We start from the raw sequence: 14354 nt of genomic DNA on the forward strand, positions 1-14354 counted from the left end.
AGACAGACACACAGGAAGATGGCCACACTGGAAGAGGCAAGGAAGGATCCTCCCCTGGAGGCTTCAGAGGAGGCATGGCCCTACTAATACCTTGATTTTGGATTTCTAGCTTCCAGAACTGTGACAGCATAAATTTCTATTGTTTAAAGCCACCTGGGTTGTGGTACTTTCTTATAGCAGCCCTAGGAAACTAGTACAGTGACTATCTAGTTTGGAGTCCATTGCTCCTGGTAGTATCCTGGAGGTCTGCCCAGGGCATGGTTAGGGATGGGACAGCTGGAGGCTGGAGGAAGGGAGGTACTTTTCCTTGGAGAGTTCTAGTGGGTGGGTATAGGGGTTAGATTAGCCACCCTTCCATTCTTCAACCCAAAAGTGGCATTTCTGTAGAAGTCAAGACACTCTTACATAACATGCTTGGTAGGTCTCAGTCTGCTTCTAGATAGGAAGTGGGTACATGAGAGATTGTTCCTCTCCCTTGCTCCAGAATGCTTAGCCCTTCAGAGTGGAGAAGGGTGCTCTCCATTTCATCTCTGAGTTCTTCCCAGGCTCAATACTTCCAGAATGGAGTACAGAATAAAGACATGGCTTTTAACCTTCAATCTTTCCATCTCAGAACAAAGTAGTACTTGGGGTCATTGAGAGGTGGCTGTGGTGTCCTACCTGAGACAGGTCCTCTAAAGTTCGTGAGGGTTTCTGAGAAGAATCAGGTGTCCATCTGGACAAAGGTTAAGCATTTGTGGAATATGATCCAAGGAGCAGCACTGTCTGCTTCTTATGTCCCAAAGAGGCTTAAAACGTGCACAGAGGGCAGGTTGCATCCTGGCATCATGCTTCATCCTGGTAATGCGGAATGGGCATTGACTTCTACCAGGCCTCATCAAGATTTTGTTTTTTTATCTCCATGCCAAGCAACTGGCCCATTTAGGGTGTCTTAGTCCATTTCAGGCTGCTGTAACAAAATACCCGACTTAGACTGGGTAGCTTATAAACAAGAGAAATTTGTTTCTCACAGTCCTGGAGGCTGGAAAGTGCAAGATTAAGATGCCAGCAGATCTGGTGTCTGATAGCGGCTCACTTTCTGGCTCATAGATGGTACCTTCTTGCTTTGTCTTCACATGGAGGAAGGCATGAGGGGGTCTCTCTTAGGCCTCTTTTAAAAGGGTACTAATCCCATTCATAAGAAGTCTGTCCTCATGACTTAATTTCCTCTCAAGACCCCATTTCCTACAATAATCACACTGGTAATTAGGTTTCAACCTATGAGGGGACATAAACATTCAGACCATAGCACAGGGAATGGTAAGGAGCACTGAGTGGGGAGTCCCTTCCTGAACTCTCCTCTCTTATTGCTTCCTCTGCCTCTGAACCTTGCTTCCTCTGGCCTCACATTCTTGGTGGAAGTTTGTCTTGCTCTCTGGATTTATGGCTCCCACCTCCCCCTCTTCCTGTGCCCCTTGGGCTGGAAGCTCTTGTGTTCATGCTGCATTACTCATCAGTTTTGATTGCCAAGACCTTTGCTGGCTGCCCTTACTCCTACGGTCCACACTTATCTCTGATGAAAACATCTACTTCTTTCCTCCTCCCTTCCGGAAGAGTGAAGGGATAGCAAGTCTCCCACTTGAGGGGCTGAGGAGGGGTTTAAAATTAGTCACACCTAGGCCTCCAAGTCACAGGGATCCTGTCTGCATGATAATACTGCTTTATATTTATGTGGTTATGCTGTCTTCAGGCTCAGTCCCATACTAGCAAGATCTGAGCTGCATACCTCTTGTGTTAGTTTCAAGAAACTATAGTAGCAAATTACTGTAAATTCAGTAGTGTAAAACAACACAGATTCATGATCCTATAGTTCTGAAAGTCAAAAGTCTGAAATTGGTCTCCCTGGGCTAAAATCAAGGTGTCATAGTGCTGTGTTCCTTTCTGGAGGCGCTAGGGGAGAATCTGTTTTCTTGCCTTTTCCAGCTTCTAGAAGCTGCCTGCATTTCTTGGCTTGTGGCTCCCTTCTCTCTTAAAAGCCGCTAATGGCTGGTTTAGTCACTGCATCACTCTGACACTGTCTCTTCTACCTCCCTCTATCCCCATTTAAAGACCCTTTTGATTATACTGGACCCACCTAGGTAATCCAGGATAATTTTCCTATTTTAAGGTCGGCTGATTAGTAACCATACCCACCTGTTATCTTCTCTTGTCATGTAACCTAACATTTTCACAGGTTCTGGGTATTAGGACACAGATGTCTTTATTCTGCTTACAACACCTCCCAAAGTATTGCCCAAGAATTTTTAGAAATCTTCAAGAGTGTGCTCCTTATGTGCGCATAGCCATTTTGAGCTATCATTATTGTGTGGCCTTTGCCTTGTTATTTCTCTCCCATCTAGTTCTTCTTCTGCTGTTTCCTGCTAATCTACCATCAGAACATCCAGGCCTTTGCGGGTTACTCATTCTGGTTACTCCCAAAGCCTCTAGTCCTGGGTGCCAAAGCACTGGGTTTCACCCAGAAAGGGAGGTAGTCCCTATCCTGAGCTCTGAGCCATTCTCTGCCGCTTAGGTCCCTGAGCCACTCTGGTTGTGCTGCCAGCCTCACCATTTTGGCTATCCTCTCTCAACAGAGTAACATCAAATCCCTCTATGTAAACAGGCCCTTCTATTTTTATCCTTATTCTTTTCATTAGTCCAAGGAGTTAGAGAGAAAACAGACCCGCACCACCCCATCCACCTTCCTCCACGTTTCCTCTGCCCCTAACATAACCCTTTTGCTGTCAGCAGTTTAGTAACAGATGTACTTATTCATACCAACATTTGCTTGAGGGAGAAGAGGAATAAGGGAGAGTTACTGACTGTTCCTGTGGTCTCCAGTGTGGGAGCATCTGAACCAATTCCTCAGGTGCAGAAAGAAAATATTAGAACTTCTCTTCCTAGGTGTTTCAAATCTAAAAACAAGAAAAACCAGAAACAAATTATGCTTTCCTATTACTAAGTCTAAAGATAATCACTGCTGCTTTTGCTCAGTCCAAACATTGGACAGTCCTGTCTGGTTGGGTTTACAGATGAATCTTGAGGGAGTTCTACAGCAAAAAGGCTGAGGAAACTCCTCTTGCAGGTTCAGTTCTAGGATTCTGGAAAGCATTTTCATTTAAGGGTGCCTTGTTAATGGTTGTATGGCAATCGTCACTGAGTTTCAACTAAAGAGACCTTTACAAAATGGTCAAATGGCTTTAAAATATTTCTGCAAAGAAACCTCTGACTGAATCTAATTCTACTAATACAAGCAAAAGTGAGCAACAGAAAAAATGGCTGAAATAATGACACTTCTCTTCCTAGGACAAGCTCTTCATCAGCCGCATGAGGTTAAGAACAATGACAGGCTAATCAGATCTGCCAAAAAATCATTAAAAATTCACAATTACCATGAAGATTATTTGAAATATGGATTTATATCCAATATTATTGATATGAGCCCTCTTCATAAGTGTGTTTTATGCATGAAGTTATTAGCATGATACCATCAGTATTATTCAGCATTCAGATCAGAAAAATAAACCACTACAATTCGAATATAAAATATTTTGGGGGTACTGTTAAAACATGTTATTTATTTCACCTTATTCATTTGAAAATTTAGTAACACTTTTATACAATTGATAAGAAAGGAAGTAGTTATTGGACCATATACTCAACATTTGTTACTGAAGAAGTGTGCAGTCAAAAAAGCTTGGAGACCAATTGTGTACAAGTGTTACTAAATTTTAAAATGAATAAGGTGAAATAAATAACATGTTTTGACAGTACCCCCAAAATATTTTGTATTTGAATTGTAGTGGTTTATTTTTCTGATCTGAATGCTGAATAATCTCGATAGTATCATGCTAATAACTTAAACCAGTAGCTTTGGGCCCCAGTTCAGCTGCTGTGAAATGGAAAAGTTCCCTGACCCCCACTGCAGGACATGACAGGGGTGTGGCTTTTCTGTCTGGTGCCGCTGCTGCTCAAACCCATTACAGGAAGGGGCATGTGAAGATGGACAGGTGCAGGAGCCCAAGTAGGCGTGTGTTACAGTACATTCCTGTACTGTAAGTTAAGTGTTAACCAGCTCAGTGGACCCTCTGCCTTTTTGCAAGGGTAGAGGCCCAGTGTGACAGCTTTCTGTATGCTGAGCTCTTGTCCAGTGTCCTGGAAGAATTAGGTCACACACAGACTTGAAGAATGGTGAATGTGGGGTTTTATTGTGTGGTGGAGGTGGCTCTTAATGGAATGGATGAGGAGCTGGATATGGGATGGAGTGGGAAGGTGATTTTCCTCTGGAGTTTAACTGTCGAGTGGCTGACTCTCCAACTGTCCCCAGCTGAACTCCTGATGTTCAGACTCCTCTTCTCATGCCGTCTGCCATTCGTCTGCTTGTCTGCACTTCCTCTGGAGCCTGGGGTTCGAAGGTTATATGGGTACAGGATGCGGGCATGGTGGGCCAAAAGGCAACATTTTGGGGTGTGAAAACAGGAATGCCTGTTCTCACTTAGGGTCACGGGTATCCAGACTTGAGGGTGGGGCCTTTGCCGGGGAACTGCCCTCTTCTACCGAGTATTTCCCTGTCTCCTGTCCATGCCAACTGTACATAGCTTTTTTTTTTTTACAATTGTTTGCCCCTTCACAATTTATGTTTACTGTCTTATACACAGTTACTTTGACTGTTTATTGCAACTCTGATAGGTAGGGTTTTTTTTTTGTTGTTGTTGTTGTTATTGTTGTTTTTTCATGTTAAGAGTTCAGAAGATTCAGGACTCAGTATCATGAATTGCTTAAGGACCCACAGTTAATAAAAATTAATAAGTGGCAGAGGGCAGGCTTGAAGGAATCAGCATTCAATCAAGATTGAATGCAAAATGCACCATTTTTAGGGAAATGGTTTTTATGGGTTGAATTGTGTTTCTCAGAAAAGATACATTGAAGTCCTAACCCCCAGTATCTCAGAATTTGACCATATTTGGATATAGGGACTTTACAGAAGTAATCAAGCTGTATGAAGTCATTAGGGTGGACCCTAATTCAGTATGACTGGTGTCTTTATGAAAAGGAGTTAATTTAGACACAGAGGCAGACACATAGAGGCCCACGAATGCCTGGGCTACCAGAAGCTGAAAAAGGCAAGGAAGGATCCTTCTCTTACAGGTTTTAGAAGGTGAATATCCTGCTGAAACCTTGACTTTGGACTGCTAGTTTCCAGAACCGTGAGATAATAAATTTCTGTTTTCCTAAGCTAGCTAGTTTGTGGTACTTTGTAATGGCAGTTTTAGGAAACTTGATACAATGGTCCATAGCTCTGAAAAGAGTCCAGGATCCAAACGCAGCTAAAAACCACTTATAGCCATAAGCAGAGGAGGAAGCCCGGAGACCAGGAGTGTTCCTAGGTGATATGGCTAGTTAGAGAGATCCATGGCTGGATCTCACACATTCTGACTGCCAGGTTCAACTTCCAGGTTAGGAGAAGTGAATGTGGGGAAATTGGCTTACCTCTCTTAACGTTAGTTAGGCTTGGTGATCTGCCTTGATCTGGCTTAGTTCACCATTCTTCCAGTGACTTCAAAGGAACAGATGGAAAATATGTTGCATCTTTGCCTTGATGTTAATGCACTGACTGAAGATCATAGTCCTTCTTCTGGTTCCACCCTTTACTTCCTTCCTTCTCTCAGTTCACATATTGTCACTTCAGTGTCTATCAAAAAGGAAAAAAAGAAAACCCCAATTGTTACTAAAAATATGTATATATAGTATATCTAAATATGTGTATCTATAAGGAAATAGTTCATTAGATTGGTAATAATATGTATATCTAATATGTATATGTAAATATGTATATCTAAATATGTATAGTTTATATATCTAAATATGCAGATCTATAAGGAAATAGTTCATTGAATTGGTAATAATATGTTCTCCAGCTGGAAAGGGATTTTAAAAAGTCAATACACCTGGCACAAAATTGTAAGTAAAGAAAGAATGACCATAGGGAAAAAAATGTTTGCCAAATGAGTTTGGCAAAATACAAGACATTTAATTAAAATTATTTTAATTCTCTAAGAGCATGTGTATTCATAGTGGCCTACTTACACATGTACTATAAGTTGATGCTTGGAACTAATTTTTTCAATCATTTATTAAATATTTTTTGAGTATTTACTATGGTCAGGAACTGTATCAGGCATGGCAGTGGACAAAATAGTCACTATCCTCATGGAGCTTACATTCTAAAGGGGGAAGGAAATAATAAACAAGTTAAAATAAATAATATGCTAGGTGATAATATATGCCTGTATGAAGAAAAATAAAGTGAGATAAAGAGAATGCATAGTGACAGTTGGGGTGAGATTTGTTATATAACGTGCTGAGAGAAGGCTTCTCTGATAAGGTGAAGAAAAAAGTCTCAAGGGAATCAGAGAATAAGTCACATTTAGAGAAAACATAGTGCAAAGGTCCTGAGGTAGGAATGAGGTGGGAACATGGTGGGCACATTTTAAGAACAGCAAGGAGATCAAGGCATCTAGAACACATGAGAACAGGGCAGAGTGGTAGGAGATGATGCCGGGAGAGAGCTGGGGACAGATCATGTAGTGCCTGTTGGTTACTGTGCTGCTTTTGAGTTTGTTTGTGAATGAGATGGGAACCCATTAGGGTTTGGAGTAGAAAAGTGACATGAATTAGCTTCTGTTTTAGGCAACTAGAGCACTTGAGGACAGGGGAGGGTGGTAGAAGATGATGCCCTGGAGGAAAATGGTTTTTATGGGTTGAATTGTGCCATAGATGCCCACCCGCCAAGGCTCTCCATCTTAACTCTGAATGAGCTGGGGACATATCATGTAGTACCTTATGGGTTACTGTACTGATTTCGAGTTTTTCTGTGAATGAGATGGGAAGCCATTGGAATTTAGAGTAGAAAAGTAACATGAGTTAGCTTCTGTTTTAAAGGGATCTTCTGCCTACTACATGGAGGATGGAATGTTAGGGAAAGAGGTGGTAAGAGTGGAAGCAGAGACATAAGGTAAGAGTTATTCAAGTAAGGCAGAATGGCAGCTTGGACCAAGATGGAGGTAGTGAGACATAGTTGGACTATGGATATAATTTAGAGGTGATGCTGATGGGATTGCTTATGGATTAGATGTAGGGTATGAGAAGAGAGAACTTAGAGAAAAATCTCAAGATTTTTGGCTCAAGCAACTGGAAAACAGGAGTTTCCATTTTCCAAGTTGGAGACAGTTGTGCAAGGAGCTAACTTGGTGGGAGTATGCAGCTGAATCAAGAGTTCCATTTCAGACATTAAGTTTGAGATGCAAATTTGTCATCTGATTGGTGACACTGAGTATGCAATTGATACAAGAGTGGAGTTCTGTGGAGACATCTAGACTGGAGAAATAAATGTAGGAGTCATCAGAGTCTAGATATTTAATGATGCGTAGAATTTACCTGGGTAGTGGCTATATATGAAGAAGACAAGAGTTCCTGAGGCCTACTCCCATACTTATAGACAAGAAAGATGAAGAAAAACCAGGAAAGGAGTTTGAGAAGGAGTAGCCATTGAGAGAAGAATAAAAGAGGGTAGTATTTCAGAAGCCAAGGAAGAAAGGGTTAAGAAAGAGAATAAATGATCAACTATGTCGAATGCTCCTGAGTCAAGCAAGGTGAAGATTGAGATTTCACCATTGGATATGACAACGTGAAGGAAACTGGTGATGCTGTCAAGAGCTGTTTTGGTTGGTTGATGGGGGTGGGCCAGTGACAAGATGGCTGACTAGATGCAGCCAGGAAGCACCTCTCCAAACTGAGAGAAACCAAAATATCCAGTAAATCATCACACTTTGAACAGATCTTTTGAGAAAAAACACTGAAAGTTGATAAGAGAGGTGACTGAAGAGGGAGGAAGCTGGGAAGCCCACATGGAGTCACTGAGTGCCAGGCCCAGCTCCTGGTCCTGAAAAAGTTTTCAGGGAGGGGTGAGTAAAGGAACTCTGTGGCACTGTACTTCTGCCACAAACCTCTGGGATCCTGGCTAGAAGAAATCCCATGACTCATAGACATTTAGATTGGCAGGAGGAGCTGCCGTAGAGAAGGCAGAGTTAGAGCTTGAACCTGCATGGAACCCAGAAGGTTACACTCATGTGGGGCAGCTGCAGCAAAACACCATAGATGCCCACCCGTCAAGGCTCTCCATCTTAACTCTGAATGATGACAGCCCCTGCTGACTGCCAACCTGAGAAAGAACAGAGCTGCCTTTCCTGAGGGACTGGGGCTCATCTGATCTGCATGTTCCCCTGTCTGCTGGCCCCTTCCAAGGCCTCCTGCCTGGCTGCTCCCACAAGAGGGTGCACACAACATAGCTACCACTGCCCTATCTTAGTGTTTTGCTAGTGGCCTGGGAGCAGTTCAGCACTGCCCCCAGCACAGCTGGTGCTTGATCTAGAGGGGTTAGAGGACAAAACTAGTTGAGTGGGCCTGCTTTTGGGGCAGATTCCTCTTCCCAAGGTGTCCTGGGAAGAGGATACTTTGTCCCAACTTCCCATGGTGTGAGCACATAACCCAAGGATATTGAGCTGAGATCTGTGGCCAGAGCTTGAGTGAGAGAGGAGGCCCCAATCTCAGAACACAGAGAGGAGTGAGGCACAGGTTCATGTGCCAGCATGGGAACTGGGTATCCTGCCCTTTGCAAGACCAGTCTGGGAAGGGTATAACCTGTTGGCTAGCCACAGCTTCTACCTGAGGGAGCCCCATCTCCCTGAACACCTGGAATAGTAGGTGCAGAAGGCTTAGGACAAAACTAGTTGAGTGGGCCTGCTCCTGGGGCAGACACTGGAGGGAGATCTGGTTTGGCAAGAGAGAGCTGGGCAGACCCTACAGTCCTCTGCTGGGCTAAAGGCCCCAGGCCACAGGTGCCACAACAGCTGCACACCCATGACACTACTACCTGGGGATCCTATGCCCTTGACCACTGCATCATCGGAACGCTTGCACACATACTTCATTACCCACTCTGACTCTGCCAACCTCAGAGGACCAGTGAGTCTCCCTGTGACCTAATCTTTGGCTTGAGCCACTGCTAAGAGAGGTGGGAGTACAGCCCACCAGAGTACCTCTTGGGGTTGAGGAAACACAGGTGCAATGTCAGTGATTATAGGAGGCTCCCCCAAAACCTAGGAATTGACTTGATAAGAGAATCACCTCTTGTGCACCTCCCCACTATCCCTACCGTCTCTCCATTCCCAGAGCACTGCTGTATACACACTGAAATACAAGAGGCACATAACTAAGAGCCTATCTACTGGCACTTACTCTTAAGTACTGTCTACTGGATTGCAGCCTGAATTATACAAAATAAGTTGCTTCAGCACCCAACACCTGTGAAACTCAATATAGGAAATTAACTATAACCAAGGAACCCATACAGAGCTCTGGCGCTCTGAAAGCACCAGAAACGTGGCCAGTTGACTGTATACAGGTATCGATCGACTTACCACCTATGCAACTTACGACCATTCGACTTTACGACCACAATCGCTAGCCACGACTGCTCCGCGTCTGGCAGCACAAACGTTGCCCAGCTGGGCGTACGACAGTGTGGACCAGCTTCCAGCAGCACTACCATCTCCGCGTGCACCATTTCAACTGTACATATAGCCTACTCAACTTACGACCAAATCGTGTTACGACCGGTCTGCGGTCCTGACCGTGGTCTTAAGTCGAGCACTAGCTGTACAACATACACCACAGTCAAACCCTGAAGGGTAAAAAACAACCCAGAACCCCATTCAAACAACAGCAAAGTCAAAAAGTAAAAGAAACACCAGCTCCCTCAGATGAAAAGCAATCAGCACAGAAACTGGCAATTCAAGAAATCAGAGTGTTTCCTTACATATAAAAGATTGTACTAGCTCCCCAGCAATGGATCCTAACCAAATTGAAATGTCTGAAATGACAGACATAGAATTAAGAATCTGGATGGCAAGGAGGCTCAACAACATTCAAAAGAAAGTTGAAATTCAGTCCAAGAAAGCCAGTAAAATACAAGATTTGGAAGATGACATAGCCACTTTAAGAAGTAACAAAACTGAACTTCTGGAGTTGAAAAATTCACTACAGGAATTTCAAAATACAGTGGAAGCATGAACAACAGACTAGACCAAGCTGAGTATTTCAGAACTTGAAGACCAGTTTTTTTTTTTTTTTTTTTTTAATCAACCCAGATGGAAAAAAGTAAAAATGAATTTTAAAAATGAGCAAAGCCCTTGAGAAATAGATTCTCTAAAGAGACTTAACCTATGACTCACTGGGATTCCTGAAAGAGAAGGAGAGAGAGTTAGCAGTTTTGCAAACATATTTGAGGCTATAATCCATGAAAATGTCCCTAATCTCACAAGAGAGGTTAACATGCAAATTCAAGAAATTCAGAGATACTATATAAGATGAGATACTATATAAGATGGCTATCCCTAAGATGCATAGTTTTTAGAATTTTCAAGGTCAATGTGAAAGAAAAAATCTTAAAGGTAACTAGAGAAAAGAGATCACTTACAAAGGGAACCTCATTATGATAACAGTGGACTTATCAGCAGATATCTTACAAAGCAGAAGAGAATGACGGCCTATTTTCACCGTTTTTAAAGAAAAGAGATTCCAACCAAGAATTTCATATCCCACCAAATCATGGTTCATAAGCAAAGGGGAAACAAATTTTTTTCCAGATAAGTAATCACGAAGGGAATTCATTTCTACTAGCCCAGCCTTATAAGAGCTCTTAAAGGAGTTCTAAATGAAAGAATGATACCTGCTACCACAAAAATACTGTTAAGGATATAGCCCACAGACTCTGTAAAGCAACTACACAATTGAGATTACAAAGCAACCATATTGGCTGGTTGTTATTAGCAACTAGCTAATAACATCATGACAGGATCAGAACCTAACATAACAATATTAACCTTGAATGTTAATGGTCTAAATATTCCACTTAAAAAGCACAGTGACAAGTTGAATAATAAAACAAGACCCAACTGTCTGCTGACTTCAAGAGACTTATCTCACATGTAATGACACCCATAGAGGCAAAGTAAAGAAATGAAGAAATAGCTATTATGCGAATGAAAAATAAGAGCAGGGGTCATTATTTTTAGATAAAACAGACTTTAAACCAAGAATAGTAAAAAAGAGTAAAGAAGAACATTACATAATGATAAAAGATTCAATTCCTCAAAAAGAATGAACTATCGTAAATATATATATATATATATGCTTTCAATGTTGGAGCACCCAGATTTATAAAACAAGTACTTCTAAATGTATGGCTTAGACACAATAACAGTGGGTGACTTCAACACCCCACTGATAGTGTTACATCATCAAGACAAAAAACTAAGACATTTTGGACTTATATTTGATACTTGACCAATTGGACCTAATAGATGTCTACAGAATTCTCCACTGCACAATCACAGAATATACATTTTTCTCATTGCCACACAGAACATACTCTATGATCAACTGCATTCTCAGCCATACAACAAGTCTCAATACTTAAAAAAAAAATTTGAAATCATACAAACCATACTCTTGGACCACAGTGGAATAAAAATAGAGATCAATACCACCCCCAAGGCCCTGGAGTCAAAGCTGGTTCCCGGCCCAGTCCCATCCTACAGCAGCCTGCATACTCTTTCCATTCAACATGACAGTTGCCAGTGTGTCCTTCGTCAAGGACCTCCTGGCAGGTGGAATGGCTGCAGCCATTTCCAAGACGGCAGTAGCGCCCATCTAGCAGGTCAATCTGCTGTAGGTGCAGCATGCCAGCAACCAGATCACTGCAGTTAAGCAATACAAGGGCGTTATTGACTGTGTGGTCTGTATTCCCAGGGAGCAGGGAGTCCTGTCCTTCTGGCATGGTAACCTGGCCAATGTCACCAGATACTTCCCCACCCAGGCTCTTAACTTCACCTTCAAAGATAAATACAAGCAGATCTTCCTGGGTGGTGTGGACAAAAGGACCCAGTTTTGGCACTACTTTGCCGGGAATCTGGCATCAGGCAGTGCTGCTGGGACCACATCCTTGTGTTTTGTGTACCCTCTTGATTTTGCCCATACCCCTCTAGCAACAGATGTGGGTAAAGCTGGAGCTGTAAGGGAATTCTGAGGCCTCGGCAACTGCCTGGCTAAGATCTACGAATATGATGGGATTAAGGTCCTGTACCAAGGCTTTAACGTGTCTATGCAGGGTATTATCTACCGAGCTGCCGTCTTCGCTATCTGTGACACTGCAAAGGGAATGCTTCCGGATCCCAAGAACACTTACATCGTCATTAGCTGGATGATCACGCAGACTGTCACTGCCGTTACTGGGTTGACTTCCTATCCATTTGACACTGTTCGTCACCGCATGATTATGCAGTTGGGGTACAAAGGAACTGACATCATGTACACAGGCATGCTTGACTGCTGGAGGAAGATTGCTTGTAATGAAGGAGGCAAAACTTTTTTCAAGGATGCATGGTCCAGTGTTCTCAGAGGCATGGGTGGTGATTTTGTGCTCGTCTTGTATGATGAAATCAAGAAGTACACGTAAGTTATTTCCTAGGAATTTTCTTCCTGTGAACAGGCATATTATATTATATAATGCACCTTGAGCATTCTCAGCAGACTCCTGGCTGTCAATTTATCAGTGGCAACTGTTTACTGGTTGAAAATGAGAAGCAATAATACTCATCTGACCAGTTTTCTCTTAAAGCCATTTCCATGATGATGATAATGGGACTCAATTATATTTTTTATTTCAGTCACTCCTAAAAACAAATTTGGAAAAATTAAAATATCTTACAAAAATAGAAATAAATACCAAGAAGATCTCTCAAAACCACACAGTTACATGGAAACTAAACAACTTGCTCCTGAATAACTTTTGGGTAAATAACAAAATTAAGGCAGAAATCAAAAAATTATTTAAAATAAATGGTAACAGAGATACAACATACCAAAATTTCTGAAATGTGGAAAAGCAGTGTTAAGAGGAAACTTTATGACGCAGTGCTAAACACCTGCGTCAAGAAATTAGAAAGATCTCAAATTACCAACCTAACATCATACCTAGAGGAACTAGAAAAATAAGAACAAACCCCAGAGCTAGCAGAAGATAAGAAATAACTAAAATCAGAGCAGGACAGAACAAAATAGATACCCCAAAATACAAAGGATCAATGAAGCCAAAAGTTAGTTATTTGAAAGGATAAACAAGATCAATAGACCACTAACTAAATTAACAAAAGAGAGAAGACTTGAACACAATCAGAAGTGACAGAGGTGACATTACAAACAACCCCATAGAAATACAAAAGGCCTTCACAAACTATTCTGAATACCTTCATGCACACAAACTAGAAAATCTACAGGAAATGGATAATTTCCTGGAAATATACAACCTCCCAAAATTGAATCAGGAATAAACTGAAACCCTAAACAGATCAATAACAAGTTCTGAGGTTGAATCATTAAAGAAAACCAAAACCTGGCAACCTAAAAAGCCATAGACTAGTTGGAGTCCCAGTTGAATTGTACCAGACATACAAAAAAGAGCTGGTACCAATCCTACTGAAATTATCCACAAAGTCAAGGAAGACAGACTCCTCCCTAACTTACTCCATGAAGCCAGCATCATTCTGATACCAAAATCTGGCAAAGACACAGTGAAAAAAATAAAACATCAGGCCAGTATGAATATAGATACAAAAATCCTCAACAAAATACTGTTGAACTGAATCTGGCAGAAATTCAGAAAGTTAATTCATTATAATCAAGTAGGTTTTCTTCCTGGGATGTGAGGTTGGTTCAACATATGCAAATCAATAAATGTGATTCACTACATAAGCAGAATTAAAGTAAATCATATGATCATCTCAATAGATATAGAAAAATCTTCTGATAAAATCCAATATTCAGTTATGACAAAAAGCAATAGGCATCAAAGGAACATCCTGAAAATAATGAGTCATCTATGACAAATCCACAGCCAACATGACTCTGAATGGGAAAAAGCTGGAAGCATTCGTCTTAAGAACTGGAATGAGACAACAATGCCCATGCTCACTACTTCTATATGTCATAGTATTGGAAGTTCTAGCCAGCGCAGTTAGACAAGAAGAAGAAATAAAAGACATCCGAATAGGAAAATCAAAAGACAAATTATCTCTCTTCACTGATGATATGATTTGATACCTAGAAAACCTTAAAGATTCCACCTAAAAGGTTCCTAGAACTGGTAAATGACTTCAGTAAAGCTTCAGTAAACAAAATCATTGCACAAAAATCGGTAGCATCTCTGTACACCAATCTTG

At 41.6% G+C, this 14354-nt stretch overlaps 1 protein-coding gene and 1 pseudogene across 1 annotated transcript in view; both read left to right on the forward strand.

Annotated features, from left to right (window-relative positions):
- Positions 1-14354, forward strand: part of MYO3B (myosin IIIB) — a 491163-nt gene that overhangs the window by 85070 nt on the left and 391739 nt on the right. The gene's annotated exons all lie outside the window — the stretch shown is intronic.
- LOC108310951 lies at positions 11702-12605 on the forward strand (annotated as a pseudogene).

The sequence above is a fragment of the Cebus imitator genome, unplaced genomic scaffold (assembly GCF_001604975.1).
Source record: "Cebus imitator isolate Cc_AM_T3 unplaced genomic scaffold, Cebus_imitator-1.0 Scaffold110, whole genome shotgun sequence".
Lineage (NCBI taxonomy): Eukaryota > Metazoa > Chordata > Mammalia > Primates > Cebidae > Cebus > Cebus imitator.